At 23.5% G+C, this 27028-nt stretch overlaps 1 protein-coding gene and 1 long non-coding RNA gene across 2 annotated transcripts in view; both read left to right on the top strand.

The window, feature by feature from the left end:
* The window catches only part of LOC114119618 (cadherin EGF LAG seven-pass G-type receptor 1-like), a 136697-nt gene that overhangs the window by 85578 nt on the left and 24091 nt on the right, over positions 1–27028 (top strand). The gene's annotated exons all lie outside the window — the stretch shown is intronic.
* On the top strand, positions 15969–20384 carry LOC126554542 (uncharacterized). The gene is made up of 3 exons (XR_007606690.1): positions 15969–17571; positions 19045–19084; positions 20137–20384. It is a non-coding gene; the product is annotated as an uncharacterized LOC126554542 (long non-coding RNA).

Here is a 27028-nt window from a genome sequence, read left to right on the forward strand (position 1 = left end):
TTTACCAAAACACTCGAATTGGAATGCGATTCATCCACCCCGTAATGATTTCAACATGTCTGATGGGTATGTTATTGTTATTTCGCAACAATAATTACTGTTATTGTTATTCGAGTAACAATCGGATTTTAAAACATTTGTCATGTCAGCTTAAATGAAACAATAATCACAATTCATAATATTCGAACATGACACCACGTTCATCAACTACAGGGTACATGTAGGTGCGAGAATGCTCATCAAAAGTATATGCATGCTTGTCAAACAGAACTAATATTTTACATTCCTACGTCCAACCATTAGTTGACAATGATAATTGATCAGAATTAACACAACCGACAAATAACGATTAGTAAATCACTTAGGATAATTTCTTGTTTTGCTTAGTGGAGTATTTAAATATAAAAATTTCGTACAAACAAAATACCAAACTCGATATTTTAAATAGAAAAAAAAAATGGGTTAAAACTATTGCAATTTTTAACCATAAACTGTTGATTCAGAAATGATTAGCATTATACTTAAACTTTTTTCCGTAATTATTTAATATTATGCTATATCTATATAGAAAAATTGAATAGCTAAAACAATTATATTTGCATTCAATTTCAAAAAATATATAGTATCTCTATGTTTATTTTCCAATAGAAGTATTATAATTTATAAAGTAATTTAAAAAAATTACTTAAAATCTCACAATAATCAAATCATTTCAAAAAATTTTAAATCAACGTAACGTACTGCTTTGATTAAATAACAAATCTTGTAATCATGATAAACTAAAATCATACTAAAATAGCAAATATGAACTTTTTAATTATAACTAAAATTTAGTTATTAGAATATTATGTCTTAAATGATTCGCATCTATTATAAAATAGCATGTAATTTAAATTCACTATACATCTAAGCAATGCAGTATTAAATAATCACAATTAAGTAATAATTTAAAACTGAAATAAAAAAGATTTGGTAAAAAAAAAAAATAATAATAAATATTTTAACGAACGAAAACTTTTCTTTAAAAACATTCCATTTCAAAAATATAGGTACAAACTCATATTTCTCCATTATATTCATAAACATGGAATTCTTAAGAAAATAATAACACTACTACTACTATAGTGCCTATCTCATTATTTTATAAAAATATAAGTATTAAGCACAAACTTATTTAATTTCGAAAAGAATAATGTTTACAGTCAATTAAAATTCCAAATGAATGTTATAAAGAAGTATAATATCACTTCACTCGTTGTGCTGCAGGATAGAAGTATTAATAATAATAATAATATATTATAATATAATTAACACCTATTTAAAAAATTCGATTTTATACTCGACGTTTGATATTCAATTAATTAAATTACTTGTCTTCAATACATTGGCATGATACATTAATTTGCTTTTAGTGAATTGAATATCAAAATAGGTGTCGTTTGTAATATAGAATTTGCTGCTACCATATTTGATGTGGTTGAATATTTAAATAAACTTCAAGCAATTGTTAAGCAAACATCGCACATTTACTCGTAGAAATTCAGTCACATATAATACAATATACTCGTGTGTTATAAAACGGAGTTGTTGATTTTCCTTAAACTTCGGCACAATCGTCAACAGAAACGATACTTCTTTACGAATATAAAGTTTTAAAAGAGAAGATGTGTTCAGCGACCCATAATCTGAATTTTATGTGAAAAAAATATTTTTTTTAAATCTACAAGCCGCACATTAGAATGCATTGTATGAAAACATCCATACTTACTTAATATAATTTAACATGCTATCGAAGCAGAAGTGTAAAATGTATCAGAAATCAATATATATTTTCAAATATATCAATATTCGATACAATATCCGATCGAATAAATTTCTAGTAGAATAATGCACTACATTACAATTTAAAGTTAGATATTTTATATTCAGTCAAAATATGTAAGCCTGTGTAAATTGTGCCCAAACTCATTCTTAACAACTGTTGACTGATGAGTAATAAAAATGCACCAACTATTTGTATGATAGAAGTTCGCCTGGTACCTTTCATGAATCCAGAATATCGTAAAATATAATGATAAAATATGCCAGCAAATGCGTCACTGCTGTGTCAGGTCTAAGATATAAATAATTTTAAATATATGATGGAAAATATAATACTTCAAAACATAATACGAGTATATAAAATAAAAATAATTCTGTCCCCAGTATATACCAAAATAGTTCATTTTAAAACGCAACTGGCTCTGATAAGTATCCTAAGCTTTATATTTTATATTATACAACTTAATTGTCACCTAATAGTAAGTTAAGTATACTTTGTATAATATTATATTAAAATTAAAGTCTTATACACAACTATAACTTTCGCTATCTTAGTTATTTGTATGTAATTTACTTGGACTGTACTTGACGATTTTAAGTTTTTGAACAATCTTATTGGAATTAATAAAAATGATTATCATTTTCAAACATTTAATTAACTATAAGTTAATAAAATCAAAATTATTTGTGATATATTATTCGTAATATATCTAACAAAAATAAGATAAAATCCGGAATTAGAACCAAGTTAAGCTGACTATCCAAATGAATTAAGCAGATCCCTATATAATTTATAAATGACCAAAACAAAAATAAAAAATGACGTGAGTACGTGACCCCTTTAAACGACCAACTGTTTTAACTGTAAAATCCCTAAAAATAAAAAAATATATATAAACATTAAATCGTATTATAGTTAGTAATAAATTGATGGTGGAACACGCCTTTATTTTTCCAAAGGGATGACATTTTTTGATTGTAATCCTATGGTGTCAGAGAGTAAGTAAAAAACATAACTTTAGATTATTAGAATGAGATGAAAAAACGATATTTATGTATTAGCTTATAACATTTTGATAACATAACTGTATTACAATTATTTTAAACAAATAAACGATGTTTGTATAACTGTCGATATATAACTTATCTTAAATATATTATACGTAAATGATTTTACCCATTAATAAGAACAATAATTGTATATATTATAGAACTCGTTAATTATATTATTCAGTTTCATCATCAAAAAAGTCGGTCATTGATAAAATATAATTGTATTTAATTTGAAAATATTATGTTAATTAATTAATAGAAATCTGAAAGAACAAATTCTAGGTACAAATTAATAATTATACATAATATATTTTTATGAAAATTATACACATATTAACCTGTTTGTAAGAAATATTTTATTTTCGTGTTCAATGATAATAACTTGATACATTTATACCTGAACACTGGATTATTACTAAAGGTAGATATTGCTATTTTATGAGTACATTTTCTGTGTTACTCTCAAGGGGGGGAAAAGAACACATTGTAGGAAATCTCTAGCCTATAATAAAGTTCGGTAATCAAGGATAGTCCAGAGGGATAATGTAATGTGGTCGTTAGCTAACTATGTCAAGTCACAACAAACAAAAAATATATTGCTATAGTCACAAACTCTAAGCTTTTCAGTGGCAATAATTTTACATAAATATCATATTGCCTATACAACAATAGATACACTAAAATATATTAAAATTCTTATGTAGTTTATAATATTTTCAGAAAAACTTAAGATAGTTTATAACACAGGTTTAAATTAAATAAAAATCATAATCATTAAGTCTTAATTAAAATTACAAACAATAATACATAATTATTCTTGGTCTTATAAAAAAAAAAAAATACAAAAAAAAAAAAAAAATTGAGTGTTGTGAACTCTTACAGACGTCACATCCAAAAACGTATTTAATTATATCATATGACATTCATTCTTACAGTACTCTATCTTAAGTCGTTTAAGTTAAATTATGTAACCACTAACTTTGTATAAGTACCAATATTGTATTCACAAAGCTAAGAAAATATTTTAATAAGCTCTTAAACATATTAACAACAAGAATCGTTTGCCAAAGTAAAATCATGTAATTTGATCAATTTTATAAAATAGATATAGATAGATTATATAATATTTAAAATTGTATTTATTATAATACCTAATAATATGTAAGCATTTCGCTAAAAATAAATATATAAAAATAAAATAAAATATTGTTTGCATAATAATATATTTTTATATTGATTTATTAACTATCAAAGAATAATAATATTCATTCATTACATTACATTACTATTATAAGAATGCTTGATTTAAAAAAAAAATGTATGAATAAAGGAAAAAAAACATTTAGTACCTTTTTTCTATTGAAATATTTCCATATTCAACACAACTATTTTAACCACGAGGTAACCAGATTGGTCACGTACAAAGGAATTGAAAAATACCCTTTTCCAGAATCATTTAACTGCCCGAGTTTTTATACACCTCATATCAAACCGTTTCTTTACATCTATAATAATTCCTTGTACAAATAGGATTTACAACAAAAAAACAAAATCAATTATTATAATCAGTTTTTCCTTTTTCAAAAAATTCATATGTGATAAAAAAATACTCTGAAAAAAATTATTTTAAATGGATAACACTATTTTTTTAATGTGGTCTTAGATGTAATTTTTAAAAAGAAAAAATGTCAGAGCTACAATGTCACCTATTTGACATTCTATGTTAACTTTTTTTGCATCTTACGCGTGGATTTAAGGATTCACATGATTAAATATACCACTTTAATTTAGACGTAGCATTTTTTACAGTATAGTTTTAACCTCATTCATTTTCCCGCAAAAATAAGTATATTTTTATAGATACTCATGATTTTATTTTTTAAATATTTCATAAGGTAATTATATAGTAAGAATGAATTAGTATAATTATATACAAATAATAATTAAAAAGAAATAGCTGTATCTATAAAACAACTTCAAAGTACTTTACATTGTTTATTTTTAAAATGTTGTAAAAAAAAAGTAAATATTATAATTAATATTCTTTAAATAAATTTTTCAAAGAAATCTGTCATTATGAGATTTTAAACTTTTAATATTTTTTTTTTTTTATTAGTATTAAAAATGTATTTTGATTATATAATTTTGACTTAACAATTATAAATTTAATAAAGTAATAATACACTAATATACTAAAATAACTATCAATTTTTAGTATAGATATGTTATAAAAGCCTATTAGTGGATATCAAACTAGTTGAATATTAAAATAGAATAATCCTTTATCTTTTATGCATAACAATAAAATATCAATTAAGTTTCAATTAAATTGTTGAGTAAGTATGTAGCGTTAATACTATCATGTACAAGTTTAATACAAAGCCGTATTCAAACGTTCACACATTAAAGATAAATTATAGTGTTAAATTAAGTTTATACAGTGATCGAGATTATTAAACTGAAATTAACATCTTAACCATCGAATCAGAAATAGATATTCTTTGATTTATGCGTAGTATTGCCTACGTTTTAGGATTCTTATTTTTTCTAATTAATTTGAGATAGTTCATTATGCCTTAAAAACTTAATATAAGTTCAAACTTATTAGTTAGAGAGATTATGAAGTTATTATAATAAACAATTTTAAATAATCATTATTGCACTTATAGAGTATATTTACTAATATTTATTGTATTATTATTAACCAATATAATATACTATTCTCATTTATAGTATCAATATATATTATATAGTTTTAATACTGTTTATTTATGCATCTTACATATTAAATAATATAATACTAAAATTCAATATTATAGCGTTTTTCATTAATTATTTTCTATAGTGATCAAATTTCAAAAATTTGCAATAATTTTTGTTGATACAAATTATACATTACCATAATATCCTAATTATAACAATGTATCAAACAAAGCTTCTTAGTTTACTGAACCTTTTTGAATGTCCACGGTTAAAATAAATAACTATTATATATACTGTATATTAATATATAAAAATATTTATTAAGCTAGTCACGTTTGTTTTCCCTTTACCTTATACCTAGCATTATAGTAAAAAACCAATGATTCTGAATATTACTCGTTAGTCACTTGATCACGTACAGCATACATGAGTATAATCCGAACGTCGAAAATTTTTTCGATCACAAGTAATATTTTACAAACTACTGATACTTAACGTCAAATTGTATTATACTTAAAGTTGTGTATATTTTAAAGACAATGTATAGAACAAAGAAAACCATTTTATGAGGAAAATTCCGCCCTCCAATCGTTTAAGTTTTTTTTTTTTTGTGAGCTTTAGTACCTTTTTTTATATCAAACCTTAAAATGTGTAGTACCTATTTATTTATTGGTTCTAAATGAAATGCATCATAAACGCTATAACATGAAATCAATTTTTTCTATTAAAAACCATACATTATATTTACATTTACAATAAACCATATAAGTATTACGATCAACATTTTTTTTTTTTTTACTTAAATTTGTCACTAAACAATTTACCATATATTTTTTCGTCTGTAATTATAAGTGCTGCAAAGTGCAGGGTATTGAGTTTTTAATGTATGAACGAATAGGCCGCCTCCCATTGAAGACACTTCGACAACAATTTAAAAAAAAATAATTTCTGAATACAAGATCCCAATTATTTTAAATGGTTGAAATTATTTTTTACGTTTAACTAATTATCATAATTGGCCATTTAAAAAGTATTAATAACTATAAATTCAACTGTTGTTCTTATAAAATGAATGATTTGTTTTACCGTTATCTAAGTACAGACGTATAATCTTATTGTAATTAGAAATTAGAATCACCACGTCGTCGAAATGGTTTTCGCTCAGGTTTAATCAAACGTTATAGGTAGGTACATATTTAAACAGTGAAATAAGAATTTTCTTATGAATATTTTTCCCCTTTAAAAAAATATACCCATGTATCACGTCGTTGTGTATTTTATCATCCGCGACGAAGGCATACACAATATCGTGGCCGTACGGGACTTTTGCTGGGTTTCAATCGTACTGCGGCAGGTATACCGTGCCTATGTAATAATCCGGAGTTGCGCGAGGACGTTGTATTACAATGGTCGGTTGAAAATCGATTTCCATACGATCGCAATATTATATTATTATTGTGTGTCGCTGCGTTATGACGATGATGTACACTATCATATTATTAACGGCCCCGTGAAAATATGTGCACGTGCGTACAATATAATATACACATTACACACCTATACATAATAATATCGTTATAGATAGCCAGCCATATAGGCGCGTACGTGACGTGTGCGATGTGCAAACGTATAAGCGCCGCCCTTCGGTTTTGAATCGCGAATATTTTGTTTGCGGAGACGGACGTACCTCGGAGTTTGTGGCGAACGATACGTACTGGGAATAATAATAATGCGTAATAATAATAACGGCAATAATAATAATACGATACGTAATAATAATATAATATTATTTGAAACGCGCTGGGAGAGACACGCGGCACGGTGTTGATTTATGGGGCTCGCGACCTCGGCGGTGTCACGCGTAAACTATGTGCAGCGCGGGTAACGGCTTGCGCGGCTCGCGTTCAGGAAACCGTTCGTTGTCGAGCAACTTTTGCCCGACGAGATTCGTTTCGTGTCATATTGTTATTATTACGTTATGTCGAATTGTTTTTTTTTTTTTTTCGGTTGTTGTCGTTTTTTATCTGTTTTTCGTTATTTATTCGCGATTTCCCGACGACCTATATATGCGCATATTATAATATACGTGCATATTGTTCCAATATTTGTGATATTAATATTATAATAACGCTGAACGTTTCGCCTCGTTTGTCTCCCCATCTATAATTTTTTTTTTTTTTTTTAGATTCTGAGCGGACGAGATGAATGTGTATTTTTGCAGTTAAATTTATTGTTATATTGTTACAATACGATTTTGATGAAATGACGATTTGTTAATATATATTATGTAATATGTTTTTTGGTCTACCTGCAGAATGATAAACTCAAAATTATAATTGTCGTTTTCGCGTACTTGAATGATTAGTGACAATAGATTAAGTTCATTTTAGGAAGTATTTTTAGAGTCAAATCGCTTTTTTCAATAAATAATTCATCTTTTAAATAGTGCGCGTTTTAAAATTTAAGCGAAAGGTGGTCAAAATATTATGCCTAGTTTGCAAATGGAAGATGTATGATAACGAATTCTAGGTGATTTCTCTGCTCATGTACACAAAAAAGTACTCGAGGGAAGCAAAGAAGCTATAAATCATAACCTATATAAATTACAAATTAAAAATCATAATATAAAAGAATTTTTTTTAGTCGTAGTAAGGGTGAAGTTTATAAGGATATTACCCCTCCCTTAAATACGATTCTCAACACCCTTATATATTATTAAAATATAAATTATTTGTATTAACAAAATATTCACTAAACAAGTATATTTTAGTAATTTCGGTTTTATAAATTCAAATAACTGCATATATTTTTCTTTTATTATACATTTATACACCAGTTTAACTTTTAAAATTCTTATAATACATTCTTAACAGCCATTGATCTCGAAAACTAACAAAAAATGTTATCGATATAAAAATATAGTAAAATAAATCACTATACCTAATTATTATTTTATATTTTATATGATTATAGCAACAAAAACTAACAACAGTACAAAATAAAATAAATATATTAATAAAAACAATATTGTCAACTATTGTGTTTTAAGGATTTTTGTAAACAGAATAAGTGGAGTTATTATTGTTCACATAAATATTTATTTAAAGTTATTTAAATAAAGAGTTTATCTTTCTATATTTTTTATTTATTCAACTATTATAGAATTTTTCAATTGATTTAAACCGTAATCCTTTCTATTGTAATATTGTAGATAAATAAGTTCTCAGACGTTTTCTTAAATGCCACTCTCACAAAAAAACAAAATCTTGAATTCATTTTTCAGAATAACAATTTTTTGAAAAGAAAAATATTTAATTAGTTTTATTTTTTAAAAATTGTATTATAAGTCATTATGGTAGGTTATTATGAATATAATATTTATAATACCTACTTTAATTACCCCGTCAATTTTACATTGTTTTTCTTAAATTTTAAAACATTATAGTATGTTAATAATTTTAAAACAATCATTTTAATTAAATAAAATAATTGTGTAAATTGATCGCAAAATATCTACTCGTTATCACTCATCATCATTACTCTATTCAATACTTAATATACTTTTTACTTATTTAAATGTATAAAATAATATTTCTGGAAAATGAATTCAGTTTTTGATCATTTGAGAATACATAGTTGGAAAAAACATACGATAATCAAAATATTTAAATATCCATGGTACGAATAGCATCCATACATAATTATTAATATTACAGTAAAACCTCTCTAGAACGGACCCTCTATTAGACTAAATCTTTCTTATAATGGGAAATGTCAATAGTCCCTGTTCACAGAATACAATATAATTCTACCTCCCTGTAACGAAAAACTCTATATAACGGAAAAAATTGATGGTCCCAAACGATTCTGTTATAGGTAGGTTTTATTTTAAATGTTCATAAATCATAATATATATTAAATCTCTCCCCTACCTACCTTCTCTTAATTCATGCTTGGTAGATTTTAAGTATTGCACATTTCTGTGACACATAATATTATGTACATTAGTTATTACTTTAAAATACTATGTCTATTTTTTATTTAATAGGTAATAAATATTAATAATCAATTTTACTTTATATAAGAGTTATAACTATAACACAATTAATTTTATACAAGTAAAACATAATAATTTGGTAACTAGTCCCATCAATATTTAAAACTAAAATAAAAACATATTTCTTTTACACAGAAATTAGATTAAAGCAAAAATTTAACCGTAAACAAATACATTTAAAAAAAAAATACGTGCTTTAATCTCATTGATGTAATTTCCATAACTGATTTCCTTTTTTTTTTTTCGTTTTAGAAATCACATATTCCACAAATGTAATAAATTCAACAAGAACTACCTTCACTATCTATATATTTGTTTTATTTTACTTGATGTTTAATTAGGTAAGCATATCAAAGATTTATGAACAAAGTATTCTCCAAACTTCTGTTTTTTTTTCTAATTATTATTATTTATTATTTAGCATTATACACTAAAATAGAATCAAATGTTATATTTTTTACTCTTTTAAAAAAAAAATTAATACACATTAGTTATAAATCATTAATACGCTTATCATGTAATCTATATTCAACAAATTTACTGTTATAAAATTATATATTTTTTAAACTAAATGTAATAACAATAAGGTAGCAAGTTATATTCACTTCTTAAATAGATGACATGTTCAGCTGATACTTAAAATGTTGAATATTTATTTTTAATTTAAATATAATTTCTAACAACCGTAATAATAAAATATTTAATATAAATTAAGTCATAAGTATTGATTAAGTATTAAACTTACTGAAAATGCATTATTTAAAAATATATATATATAATATTATATTGTTTTATCATAGTATTAAATTTTATAATTTATAAAATAAATAACTATTTAAATAAAAGTAAAATAAATATTGACAAGCACCACAGATAATATTTTTTAATAAACATAGGTATCCTAGGTGTTCATGTAGTTTTCCCTCTGAATCAATATAATTTTTTTTTTCAAATTTGAACTTATTAGAATTGTATGTATAATGTATATTGGATGGTTAATTATATTTTAAATTAAAATCGATTCAATTAGTGACTGTTTATTTTCTTAACAATTTTAATTGTTTCTGCGGACACTTAGATTAGAAAATAAATATACAAGACATATATTACATAAATCGTTATTCTTTATGAATAGCTCAAAATTCATTTTGTCCTAAATTAGGAAAAATATATTATGAAATATAAAAATTATAAAGAATTAGATAACCTAATCATACGATTCAGTTTCGTTTTGCGAAAAAAAATCATATTTAAATCAAAGAATTATATAATAAGTTATTTACGATGAAAAACCTAGTGGGATATTCTTTATACCTATTTGATATTATTTTTAATGTTATAAAAATGCAATTAAGTTTTAAAATTATTTTCCAAAAATTATCATCAAAAACTTTTCTGCAAAATTATACTTTCAATACCATATATATTATATAGAAATACGTAATAATCTTTTAAAGTTTATATTTCCATTTGATTTATAGCCATGAGCTTAAAATTATCCACATCGGTAATTACCTTTGATAATATAAAACAAAACTACATTCAAGTTTAAACTTCATATAATTTAAACATAAAATATCAAAAACAATTCAATTACTTCGTAAATATCAAACTGCTCTTTGATATACACAGATCATAAAGAATTATGTTTATGAAAAACATATTTACGTAATGTGTATTTATTTTATATATATTATTTATTAACATACCTACATCTTTAATATTAAATCATGCCTACATAAAAATAAACTTGCTACTGTTTCTTTATCAATTTACTTATAAATTATATTTATTTACGTTAAAAACTACAAAGGTTAAAATACTTCATAGTTAATCTAAAATCAATCATAGTTTATTAACGATAAATACATTCCAATAACCAATACAAACGAATCAACTACATTTATTGATTTTTAACTTTAAAAAACATACCTAAACAAATATATTAATGTTAGTTATCTCAAAATTACATATAACAACAAAGTTCTTAGTAATCGAATTTGTTTCATTGATAGACATTCAAAACTTATTTGACCCTAGATACACACAGTGATTACATATCTGGTCAAGATGTTATTTATTAACATATGTGTTTTTTATTAATGAATTGAAGTATTAAACCTAGCATATAGTATTGATATGTAAGTAAATATAACAGAATTTTGTAAATGGCAATCATAAAATGAATGTGAGACAAAGTTTATTAATTTGGAAAAATATATGTTTTATATATATATATATATACCTACGTAATACGAATTAAACTATTTAATTTACTTATCTAATATTTGAATTTGTATCTATTTGAGTACAAATAATTTAGAGATAATCTAGTATAAATTTAAGTCATTAATGCATATATGTATTAATTGCATACATATATTTTATTTTAAATGTGTTTTAATAAATTACACTAATTTTCACCGATTGTATATTTTTAAATACAATTATTATTCTCATTTTAATAATTATTCAAACTTTTCATAAATTCGTGAATTCAATATAATTTTATTTTATCATTGGAAAATCCTCAAGAAATATTAAAATATTATGTTTAGGATCAAAATAGTATAATCATCATGTAATAATTTATTATTAATACCTATAACACAATCAATTCAAATGTATTGCTTACTTCTCAATTTTTGACACGATCACCCACATCTCTATTTTATCCGAACTTGTCAACAATACAGAATACCGACTATTTACTAGTTACAATACTATCGTGCATACTAATGGATAAATCAAAATAGAACCATCTGAGTAGAATCAGTTTAATAGGTTTGTTCGGGTTGACTGATTCGAATAAGATGTTGAATGGTAAAACCGATCAACACTATAGCTTATATTTTTGTTTGTAAGGAAAAGTTATAATATCTTGTTTTACATAATAGAGATCAAAAAGAGCAATACCATATTCTTATCAATTCATATCAAAATTTTAAATTATTTAAAATTAATATTAACTAATACTACTTTAAAATTATCCAAATTACATTTTAAGTAGGAAATGTGTAATTTTTAATGCTCCGCGCAGATACCTACCTGTAAATTTACAATACCATTATTTTTTTTCTGTTACAGTTGAAACATATTTTAAATATATATATATCAATAAATTATAAATGGTGATTAAATATAAAGGAATTTTATTCGCTATCTTTTTTAGTTTTTTTTTTAAATTATCACAAGTATGTTTTATTTCATTTCCAAATCAAAATATTATTCTAAGTATTTAAAGTTTAGATAAGCAGAAAAATGGTCTAAAATTTGCGTCATCTAAACTAATACCTAACTAACGAACTACTATAGATAATCGTTCAAAATTCGATTATATAAAATATTATATAGGTAATATTATATATATTTTGTGAATTTAAATATTTGATAGTTAAATTCTCAAAAAAATATTCTGCTAATATTGAAATATAAGATTTAGATATTATTAGATATTATAATACGTTTACTTAATTATAACATAACTTATAAAAACTTTACTTATAATGCTTTCATAGATTGAAAATGAAATGTTTATGATAATTATTAATTGTTGTTCGACCATGGAAGTAAGGCATGAAATGGCCGTTTACCTAGCTGCGTCCATTGTGCTGATAAATCATTCTTTTGCGCTTTCACTTGTACAACATAACAATACTTTTGTTAGTATGTAAGAGAATAGTTGAATTTCCCATGAGGTTTTTTTAATATTTCTCGTTTATTTTCTCCACATATACGAAAGAACAAACTATTTGGTTTGTAAGTACTTTATAAAGATTTGTTTCCTCATTCAACACCAAAATATTTGACTCTGTTTTTGAAATAAGCAAAAAATAAACTACAAAAATACACAATTATTTATTCTGCAAATTTAGGTTTAAGTTTTGAATATTTCTTTTCAATTTTTTTCACAAATTTAAAGTAATTCATTATAACTATAAAATATTTATTACTACATTTATACTTGATAGATATATCAAGATTTTGCATCAGAGTATATAGTATGTAAAGAAAAACGTAGATAGAACTGTGTAAAATAATATAATGTAATGGTTATTTTTTATTTTCAATTTTGCTTTAAGCTTGCATTATACATTATCACTTTATTCAATCTAAGGTCTGTTGTAAGAATAAATCAGAATTTTATTATGTAAATACTGCATCATGATTTATTTGTTACTTAATATAATTTACTCTTTACTATTTATTTATTAATTTAATAAAAATCTAAAATAATTAAATATTTGAAAGCATTTAAAAACCAGTTATTTGAGGACTTAAATTAAATTTTAATCACTTTCCATAGTTAATGTGTATGAAATTCAAAAATATGTAATTACAATATTTTAGAAAACGTATTTCCTAAAACTATTTTTTTTTTCTTTGTGAAATATCACTGACTCGTGATTCTCTCTCGGGATTTAAAAATTAAAGTATTTTCATCAATTTCAGATTGATCATCATCAATTTTATTTTCAGTTAATTCTACTAAAAGTACTTGTATACAGTGATTAAGTTATTAAAAGCGTTTCGGATGCCTCGTCTTGTCGCTCATATTGAAAATATAGAAAACGTCCATTTATCAACTCCCATTAAGCCCAAAATCTCACTTAATACTGAGCACAAAAAGAGAAGTAATGAAAAGAGAAATGAATGGTAAACAATAGAAAAAAAGTACAATTTGATAAATCATCAGAAAGGTCTTAATTTCTCTGTAACTTAACTATAAAAAACCTGTAAGTCCGTAATTGTTCCGTCATTATCCTTGATACTCGTGACTAATTAACTTTTCTATACTAGGCAATAAGGTACTTACTTAGTACCTACATAAATATATCATTGCAGTGTTTTACTTTATTTTTTATGCTTATTCATTTTATCAATCGATATTCCACTTATACTACTAATAATTAAGTTAAATGAAACTTAAATAACTTATAAGAACAAGGGGTCGATTTAACTGTTTCAAAAATACATCTAATATATTTCTAAACAATAAAACTTAAAATTTACTTATGAAAAATAAAATTTTTGTGATAAAAGTATTAGGTTATGTACAAACCAATTAAAATTTATAGAAGTCCCTAATTATTACAATGTAATAATTGATAAATCAAAAAAATATTCACAGGATACAATACATATTTTTAAAAAATATATCAAATATAATAGGTATAAAAATAAAATTATTGATTATACATTTTAATATATATAATAATACATAATTTAATTTCTAATAAACAAAATAGGATTACAACTACAAATATAACTTATAGGCTCGTGTATTTTGTTGAATAGTACCTGGATATAAAATTACAAAAAATGGTATAGAATTATATCTGTTATTTACTTAATTTTATTTTGAACATTTTCAGTAAAAATAAAAATAAATTTCTATTATAAATATTGAAACCATAATATTATGTATACTCAGGGCCGGATCTAGGGGGGGGGCAAACTGGGACACTTGCCCCGAAAGTTTTGGTTGGGGGCGCTAAATTACGGCGCCAAATTGTGGACATAACAAAGAAAAAGAGCGCTAATTTTATACTTTGCCCCAGGTAAAAAATATACTAGATCCGGCACTGTATACACTTATTAGATGCAACATATTTTAATAAACAATGTAAACGAACGTCGAACATAGGTAGTTTATTTTTATCACTTATATTCAAAATCTTATAATAATAATTAAATGATCTGTACTGTATATTCTAAAAAAATATATTTTAAAAACTATCATGAAGTAGAAAACCGTATTTAACCGTTATTTTTATTTTTATTTATTTAATAATTAAAAAAATCGTATTTTAAATTCCATTGCTTCATAATATAAAAACACACATTTATTTGAACAATATTATAACCATACAAACTATGAACTAAGAATAAAAACTTGTTGAATTAAGTAAAAAAAAAATATATTTTGTTATATTTGTAACAGACGATTTGAAAAGAAAGAAAGGCACACATGAATTAACGCCAATGGGAATTTAAGTTTTTGAGTTTCAATTTTGTCTTCTCCGCTACCGTCACTTAAAACTTTTAACGATGCCAACACCGATACAGTTGTCACGTACCTACCAACAGAGTAACGATTACGTCTGAAAAGCATTTATAACAATTGTAACCCACAGAAATTATATTTTAAACTTTGGACAGTTGTTATACAAGTCATAATTTATTCTTAATCTCAAACATAGATAGTTATCCTAAACCCAAAAGCTACTACCTGTTAAATATTAATTATTTAAATAGGTATTCAGCTCTTTGTCGATGTTGTTTGCCATTGATGGTATATTTTATAATATTTGTAGTACTCCCACACAGGGACACATACTAGTTGCGGACAAATTATTTTAGGTCAATATTACAACCTAACAATTGCGGACACGCATTTCGTTATCATAATACTAATTGCGTACAGAGATTATTTTTAATAAAAACCACGTGATTTGCGGACACAAATATTTCCCTTCACCACTTTTCAGGACTTAGGACAAGCTACCAAAAAATTGGTAGGTGGGGTTAAAAATATGTGTGTCTTGCAAAAGTGCAATCGTTATTTTTAAAATTATTTAAAGTTAGGTACTGTATTAGGTATATAATATTACTATTTAAAATTTTAAATTTTGTGCCAGCATTCGTTTGGCCCTATTCATACTAAAAATTACTATTATATTAAATATATTTAATTGAATTTATTTAATATACTCTACGTTTAAATATTAATAGTAACATAAACAAAATTAATTTATAAAACATGAGCACGATGATTGCAGATTGATTAGATTTTGGAGGGATTTGGTATCATAGAATCTATATTGTACAATATCTCACATAGTACTGATGTTAGAAACGAGATTAGCACATTTTATGAAAATTTAAATTACATAGAATTTTAAATAAACACTTGGCATAAATATAATTTGGAATTAATTTATGTAAACTTTTATTAAAAATGTACTATCTCAAAATTATAATTAAAAAAAATATTAAGTACGTTTTGGATAAAAACTATTTAATCACTGATACCAAATATATAGGAAAAAGAGCGTTTTGCTTGATAATGGAAATAGACCTTTTTGAAAAATAATGAAGGAAATAGTACGTTTTGCAGAAGTTACTATGTAAGGTATATTTTTAACATTGGAAAAGGTCCATTTTGAAGCAAAATGGAAAAAGAACGTTTTGCATTGAAAGTTACTTTGGAAAAGGAACGTTTTGCAGAAAACATAGTTTTTGAATCAACGTTTTCTTAAGGAAATAGTGCTTTTTGGATTAAAATAATGGTACCAGTCGATTCCCCATACAATTAACGATAAGAATCAATGTATAACTCAATTTTCTTAAAAATGGAAAAAGTACGTTTTGCATTGAAGCCCCTCAATTGGACATTTGTCCGCAATTCGTATCTATATTTGTGTCCGCATTTCGTATATTACCTTTTTAGATTTCGTCCGCAACTCGTATAGTTTTTGTCACTTTGTCCGCAATTCGGAAACACCGCCACACAGCGCTGTTTGTAGTGCCAAAGGTTGCCATAGTAGTGATCACGTCATCGTTAGTTTTTAAATATTAATGTAACTCAAAAAAGTCGGTTAGTAGAGTGGCCATTTCACGTCAAGGCTAAATTTATATTAAAGTTTTAAAATTGAAATTCTATTAATACACAATATTTTTTTTTTTTACTCATAACACAACTAAAACGAATTTTTATTACTAACATTAAATGATTACTTGAAAAAATAAAAAAAAATGATCAAAAAATAACCTACATGATCACCTGTAATGTACAGTAGTACACAAATGGTGAAACAAAAATATTAACCTAGTGTAGTTGTCAACATAAAAAGTAAAAGGAAAAATGAGTAACGTGGCCAATTAATTATACGAAATTCTGTGATGACAAAATATGAAGGCAGAAAATGAATTAGGTATTCATATTTTTTTTAAACATTGATTTTTACAAAACCATAAAACCATAACACGTAAAAAACATTAATTATATCTATAATTATCATATTATAATATTAGGTATATTAAATCAACTTTGTAACTAAATCTTATTAAGAGATCAAATAAATTTAAAAAAAATAAATTATTATTAGGTATTCATCTACCTTAACAACATAAAATTTACTTAAATATTAATATAGAATAAGATATTTATCGAAACTATCGAAAATTTTTGTTAAAAAGCTGCATCTACCCATTTACTTCATTGTTTTTGCAATAATAAAACAAATTGAATGCTTGAGTCATAATTATCTGAAAATGTCGATAAAAATAATAATTATATTTAAAATATATTATATTAAGTTTAAGGTTTAAAAGATTAAACAATTTATTCTTACGAAATTTTATTATAAAAGATAAATTTTGAAAATGAAATGAAAATTTTTTTCTTATAAATTGTAATAAAAACTGTTATTTTTATTTTTATAATCCAAGAATAAATTGCGTTTTCTGTTAAAATGTAAAGTAAGGAGTAAATAGATATCCTATTAATTTTAAATAAAATATCTCAAGTAGAAGAGTGAAAATTGTAAAATTAATAAAAAAAAATAAATAAAAACATTTTACCTAAAAATGTAAAAAAAAAATGTAAAAATGTATTAATATTATATTATTATACATCATTTTACAGGTTTTGGTTCAGTAACTTTTAAAATAATATCATAGTTATTTATTAAAAATAAATCTGAATTCAACTTAGTACTTAACAGTCAACACATTTAAAATTTGATATTTTAGTTTTTTCTTTATATATCAAAGGTGTAATTCTTAAAAATGTAGCACCCATAATTTCAAAAAGTGTTTAATTTTTTCAGATTTTTTCATATTATAACTAAATATACACGTTTTAAATTGCATTGGAGAGTGAATTGAATTAATAAATTTTTAATTCGTATTTTTTAAGTTAAGTTACCTAATCAAATACCAGTTACATACCGAAAGTAAATTCTGTTGGGCAATAAAAACACGTAGGTACGTCTAAATTTAAAAATAATTTTATTTAAACTTAAAGTATATGTAAGTACTAGACTATTTTTCAACATAGTTACCACCATTACTTAGGCACTTATCATATCGGAGTACTAGTTTTTGTATTCCTTCATCATAACAAGATGCCGATGATTGTAACTATGTGTAACAGTTTCTTTCACCTCATCATCTTCATTGAAGTTTTAGCCACCCATAAATGGTTTGATGTGTACAAAAAACAAATGAAAATCAATAGATTCCATACCTAGACTGTAGGAGAAATAATCAAAATCCATAAGATTTTGTAAAAGAAAATGACACTTACTTTCTGGATACATCTCGTATTTTAATTTAGTTGTTTACTATGAATACCAATAGTTATAATAATTATAATTAAACTTTTGTATCTCTGTTTGTTTTAGGTAATTGCATTTATCAATGAAGTAAATATGTTCAATCAAGGTAGTAAATAATTATTAACTTAATAGATATTAGTTCATGACTTATAGTAAAAGTATTCGTTAAATTATTGAAAAAATATAAAAATTCTTAAAGTTAAGTATAAAATAATATATACAATGAAATTTCTATACAACGGAATTTTGTGGGGAACAAAAAAAAATCGAATTATAGAGGAATAACGCATGATTAACAATGAAGGTGATGGTTCTCAAAAATAATTCGTTACATAGAAATTTCACTGTATCTATCATAATATAAATGTTTGTTTTGATTTTACTCATATATCTTATTAGAATTAAATAGTATTGCTTTTCAAAATTAATTTTTTTTTTATTTAATAGCAGTAATAATAACTATTAAAAAAAAAAACAATCTTTCTTTGTTAAAAATAAAACCGGCTTCTGAAAATCTTCAATCCCATCTTCATGAACTCTAATCATGGTATAAAAACTGGAAAATTAACTGAAAATTAACATGTATAAATTATATAATTCAAATAAAAAATAAAACTTTAATGTAAACAATTTAAAATGAAACATTATAAAACTATTCAGTTCCAATTATAATCCTAAAACCTTAAATTTGTTCATATTATTTATATATACATAATATTATACGATATTGTTTTCAAAAATTACAATCATAGTATATTCAATATACTCGTACTTTATGTTTTTAAATAAATTGATTTGTTTATCAAATATAAAACAATACGTTTAACTTAGTGACTGAAAACTTATGTTATAATAAAATGAATAAATTAAATTCGAAAATATGCGATTCTTTAAATATGTCGTCACTCCTCAATTAAATATAAAAACAAAACATTTATATGCGTGCAATTATGTAGTAGTACCTACCTATAATATATTATACGCAATTATGTTTTATACACTGAACACACAATAATATATGTATAATGCTTCTAGTTTTTGTTTCACTATATTATATGTTTAACTTTGTTCCTTGTCTAAAAAATAAATGATGGCCAACAATATACTATGACCATTTATACACAAATATTATACCGAAACGGAAAACTTTTTTTGTAGTTGTTTTTGTTACCGGACACTTCTCTTTACTCTTTATACATATGAGTAATGAAAAAAACTCATCCTGTCGACAAACAGGGATTTGAAATCAGAGAAAAGGAGAAATCTCATTAAATTCATTTCGGAAACGGGATTTTTCGCTTCAGTCTCACGTAGTAACTGGAAAAAAACTATAGTTTATACGTCATTGCGCCAAGTGCAATATAAATAAAAGAATATAAAATATAATTATTATTTTTTTTTTTTTTTTTTTACTACCATTAATAATCATTACAAATAATTGCTATGATTCAATTGTTAGTTAGTATACTATATATTATGATTACAGTATTTCATTATAATAAATATTTGATAAGACCATTATATCAAATTAATTATAGACAAAGACTTGAGTACATTATTAAATAAAAATGTTAAAAAAAATTAACAAATTGTACCAAATATTTACAACACACATACAACGGACTAAATTCACAATTATAATACTGAATTAATAGATGTAACATAAAATATTATTATTTATTCATATTATAATTTAATTTTTACCACAGTATAATTATTCCTCAGTATATTTCTTAGGACATTTGCAATCAACAAATTAAAGTAATATTTAATAAAGTTGTCAATTGAATTAATATTATTTTTATAAGTGAATTATTTTCATAATTAAGTTATTTGGGAATATACATATATAAATAGTAAGTACCTACCTATAAAAATACATACTTTGTACTTACACCGAAGGCCCGAGTACATAAGGGGAAAGTGTAAAACCATTTTTATGTGATATTTTAAATAGTGTCATTTTTTTCACCCTATAACACAAATTACAAGATTATATAAAATCCAAAACTCTGAAAAGAAAATCTTTTAAATTACAAGCATCAACTATGTATAAAATAACTTTAATAATGACAAAGCAAATAAAATATATTTTTATAAATCAATGATTACGGGTGTGCAACTAGTATCGCGTGATACAATAATGTATTGGTACTATAAATAGGTAATAATAATTTACAAAAATGATCAATTTTTATCGGGTTTGTTTATTTCGTTTTAATTTAAAAATATTCGATGTTCTAATATTTATAGTTGAATATATTATACAGTAAACATATAATCTATATAGTATAATACTTATAATTTATGTCCAATTTTCATAACAATTGTACAAATTATATTAATTGCGAGGTGATGCATTATGCATAATTGATTCGTATGCACATCACAGTATAACAAATATTATAGTAAAGTGATATTTGATAACGATTTACTAAACTCGTTTAACTCATCAAGTTAAAGATTTAAGATTTAATGCACGCCGAATTCGATAACAAATATTTTTTTAGCTTTAGTTATTTTTAAGCTGATAAATTTATTCTACTACCCCGTCATGTTCGTTATTCAATTTCGTATTCATCAATTGACTATGGTGTATATTATGGGTAATTATCCTTTTTTTTTAAAAGAAATCTTTAAATAATAAAAGATACTTTTATTATTTTCCAAATACAAGTTCTGGAAGTATTCGTTTTTAAATTAATTGTAATTTATTTTTATGCATTTTTTTAGAGAAAATGTTTTGAGCAATAAAATCTCAAACTATATACTATATTATATCTATATTTATAACGGACCAACATCTAAAGAATGTAAATTTAACAGAATCGGTACTTTAAGGTTTTAAGAGATCATTTTAAAATATAGTTTTTGAGAAAACAGCGATAAATAAATGTTTACAAGTTCAGTATTAAAACTTTATTTCGACTATTTCTACAATTTGTATCGTTCTTCATTAACACTATTTTATCATTGCTTTCAGGTAAAAATTTATTCATCCAACTTCAACAAATTGAATTTATTTAGTATTTTAGGGAGTCAAAAGTAACTTAATAAAAATAATAACATAATATTGTGTAGACATAATATAATTTTCAAAATTGTTGTAAGTAATAAAGCTTGACAATATAACACAAAGCTCCTAGTCAGTTTTTCTTGCAGCAATTTATTTACTAAAAAAATATCAAAAATAAGATAAGAATTATTTTCATAAAGCTTTAAGTTCGAGTTTTTAAAAAACATAAAAATCAAAGTTATTAATTACTAGGATGTAATTTTAACTATACAATTTTTAATTATAACACTTAATGCTTGAAAACGTAATACAAGACTCCGTATAAGTTTTTTTTTTATGAATTAAACCCTATTTACAATATTTATTGTTATAAGTCATTTATTAAAACAACATTGGGTATTTAACCTATTATAAACAATGTATAGACGTTTGACGGGGAGGAAAGTATGATTATGAAATTGATAATTGTGTGGATAATAGATAATGATCATTATTTAAAATTTATTTTACTACAAAAAAAGATTTTTTTTTAATACGACTGTATGTGATTAATACTAATCGAAATGAAATCATGAACACGAGTTTACGTCTATCGTTTACCATTCATGCCATCACGTGTAACCTAACGCGTACTCTTCCACATACACAAAATCTGTACTGGTGATTACACAAGTAAAGAATGACTGTGGTGGGAGGTGAATGGATAAAAGTTGCAGATGGTAAAGTGATGAAGAGTTTACTTCGGATTACGAAGAAAATCGTTTATCATCTCCACTCTAATGGTAGTTTCGTGTGATTGCTACTTTTGTAGAACTAATCTACACACTTGCGTTCAGCTGGATCACTGTATGAGTAAACATGCACAACATCCACCTCACATCTGTATCATTATAATGTTAAATATGAACGATACAAAACATAGTCTGAATAGTAAAGTATTATATACTTCATAGGAAATAAATGACAGCAACTGAATGATTAATAAACAAAACGTCTAATTAAACACGAAAAACGATTGCCTATAGTTTTATAGTTGTTTATATTATATTTATAGCCCATTTACTTTGTATATTTCATAATGAAATAAATAAATTATTGATAAATATATTTTTATTTTTTTTTAAAAATATATAATATATTTAATATTTGAATATTCGGGTATTTTTATATTTAAATAATAATTGAATTTTGTAGCAATATGGTTTCTAGATGACGTATCATCAGCTTTAACCTCGTCTAAAACGGTAAAAGCTTTTTGGGCTACTAAAAGCGGGAATGTCTCCTTTAATTTTAAAAAAGTTCTTTGTGATAATCTACAGCAAATATTCGTATATTTAAAACAAATTCTTTGTGTTTCAATAAAAAATCATTATACAGAACTTATGTCTAAAAATATTTAAATATTTTCTTTCATCCTACCTTCTTCTAGGTATCTCACACACACTCTATTTATCTTTCTTAAACTATCTTTCACCGCCTTTATCAGGCTTAAGAATTCTTTCTTAGACATTAAACATTTTAATTTCTTTCTGTAAACTCTATATAAATATAAGTTATCATTGAAGCTCCTTTATCTATTTAATTTTTTGGAATATCTTGTATTTTAGTTAACTAACGCTCTAAATTTTAAACTTTGATAATTTCTTTAAATATGATTTATATAAGTATACATTTTAAAAAAAATGCTGAACAAACAATTATAATTTTTATAAATTAAATAATAAAGTTTTGTGTTCATGTTTCTTTTGTATATATTATATATCTTTCATATAAAGAATTATTGTAAAAAATGCTCATGGATTTCATCAATGCTCCATAAATATCTCATGTTTAAATTAATAATTTAGGTATAAAAAAAAATGTTTGATATGTTTGAAGCATAATTCTAACGGTATTAAAAATATATATTACAAATTATTTTATTTAATAAAAAATACATAAGAAATTATTGCAACGAGTATTGAACTATAATATCCATTTGACTTTTTAGTCAGCCTGTATGAGTAAAGATATTTTTTAACTCAGTTAAATAAAATTAAACTATAAATTATAATTAATTTAAATTTTCTGTTAACTCAAGTAAGTCAAAAGTTAGCATGATAATTAAAATTAAATTTAGTTGCCTAATTGAAAAATAAAACGTACGTGACCTTTTCATATTTATAAGTAATTAAAATTAATGTTTTCCATTAAAACAATTATTAATATAAAACCATCAATAAAATAATTTTAAGTTTTAACTGATTAACATTAAAAGTAACTCTATATTATATAACTATAAGTTTATAATTTATAATAATTATTTTCAGGAATTTTATTTTTTAGTAATTAAAGTGAAATCTTTTTTTTTTTATGATGATCAGAAAAATGTAAAAATATCTGACGTAAATGATGTATTTTATACTTATATTTTATATTTGTTTCAGTAAACGACCAAATATCTCATTTCATAAGGTTATTAACGTGACTCACTAAAATATAATAATTCAAACATTTGTAAGCGAATAACGTTATATTTCGATATTAGGTAATTTACCGTAACAAGATATAATACGTTTATATTCTCAATATTGTCGTCTCACTAAATCACAATAATAGACTTAACATTAAATACAATCAACAATAAAATAATATGAATTATTTGGACTAAATAGTTACTTGTTCAGTCAAATAATAACTTTTGAGCAAAATGTATATTAATTCGAAATGAAAATTTTAATAAAAGCAAAACATTTTCGTATGTGTCTCCTATTAATTAATGTTCAATAAAAATAAATATAGATATTTTGTTTTTTATTGTATGAGATATTGAATTTAATTTTATATATTTAAATATAGCTTACATAGTAGGTGTTAAATATAATACAATTCCATTTTGTTTATTGAAAAAAAATAAGATTTAAGTAATTATATTGTTGCGGTTTTTTTTCTTAATCATATATTAATTTAATAATAAGTTCACAATTCTAAAAATAATAAATTACTGTTTTATTGACAAATTAAATATTATTATGTGTATATGATATCTTGATAACAAATATAATTTATTTCATAATTAACAATACGTCGATCAAAGGATATATTTTAATTATTAGTTAGTCTATTTAGAACGTTTTATACCTTTTCACAATATGAAAAATTAGGTTTTTATTTACTATATAACTGTAATTGATTTAATTTGTGACCTGACATATAATTTCAACTTCTAAATGAAAATGTTTATATTTATAGTTTTGTATGAATATTATTTTATATTGCTCGGTTCATCGAAAATTATATAATATTATGTAGGTATATAGTTGTGGAGATTTTGCTCTCAACGAATAAGGTCCACTACCATCAAACAGACACATATAAAAACTTGCTGAGTACAAGTTATTACCGTAAATCAACACCATAGGGTATGATAGAATAATTTAACTGGCAATTGTGGTTGTAATACATTATTCATAATATAACAACGGTATTATAACACGCCTGCCACACTATATTCTGTAGTTTATAGCTTTATTCAATTTTAAGGGTAGATTTTAATGCACATAACAGGTCTGAAATGGAGTTTTTAAGTCAAAGAAAACTGACAGCTTCAGCTTAATAAATTTATTATTATTTTAAAGTATAATTCCATAAATACTCGATAGCTTACAACTAAATGTAAAAATTAACTTATTATTATAATTTTATTTTATTCTAAATTTTTTTATTTATTTTCATTAAAACTATTCTATTAAACTTAATTTTTAATAAAAAAATTATAGAGTTTTTCTTAATATTTATTCATGTTATGTTATTATAAGAATATAATATTTACTTTAAAGTTGAAATATCCATGAATGAATCAATTGAAAAAAACGAATAAAAAATAAATTTTAATATTTTGCCATCAGAATAAATAAATTTAATAATAAGTGTGACTTGCCACTAAAGAAATACAATTAATTACAGTAAATATTTATTGTTAAAGCATTACACGTAGTTTTTAAAATATTTTATCTTATACAGTCATACAATTCAAAGAAGAAAAAATAGCATTTTAAATACATATATTCAAATCTTGTGTTATTATGTTATATATTTTTCATTTCGGGTAAATTATTAATAATAATATAAATATATTTAATTATATTTTTTTATTATTATTAAAAACTATAGGTTAGTGTCTATATAAAGTTAATCAAATAAATATATTAATCAAATGTATATATTATTATAGGGTGTATTTTTTTCCACTTAACGCTCATTTTCATAAAAAGTATTATAAATTTTGTAAAACAGTAGAATATTTTTCTATATTAGTTTATAAGTTTAAATATTTAAAGTTTTGATGAGCGTAGTAGAGTAGCATAAGGTTACACCGCAAAATGTTGATCCACTACTTCACTTATCATAACTTTGAATAACTAAATAATGAACTTAATTAATAACTTGTTAGAAATTACATTTTTAAACATAAAATTTCTTAGGAAAATATTTTTCTTTGGGATAAAACAATAAATATATTGTTTTATTTTATTCTAAAAAGTAAAAATTTAAGAAAGATAAAGATAAAGACTATTGAAAATATTATTCTGTAAAGATTTGAAATTGGATAAATAGAAAAATATTTTCAAACATTCATACATTTCGAGTTAATGAAAGTTTACTATTATAAGAATTTTGCTTAGTATACCTAGTTAAAAATTTTATTTTTACGAATATATTATAGAAATGATCCATACTTTAACACTTTCATTTTTGTATGAAATTTCCTTCAAAAGTTTAATTAAATACAATATTTATATTATATTTTTATTATGACGTAAAAATATAATAATACAAAATCATAAGACTACAGGTAGTAAATTCGATAGGTAGATTTCCAACAATACATTTTTATCCATATAAATCTTATTTAATTGAAGATACACTACTTTGAGCCCTGCTTTTATGTAAGTTTCTTCCACTCTTTTATTACAGAACCCGGATTTATATAATCTATTCTATATTTTTTCTCATATAAATCAATTTTTATATTAGCTCCTCTATAGAATATAA

The sequence above is a fragment of the Aphis gossypii genome, chromosome 1, assembly GCF_020184175.1.
Source record: "Aphis gossypii isolate Hap1 chromosome 1, ASM2018417v2, whole genome shotgun sequence".
In the NCBI taxonomy this organism is placed as follows: Eukaryota; Metazoa; Arthropoda; class Insecta; order Hemiptera; family Aphididae; genus Aphis; species Aphis gossypii.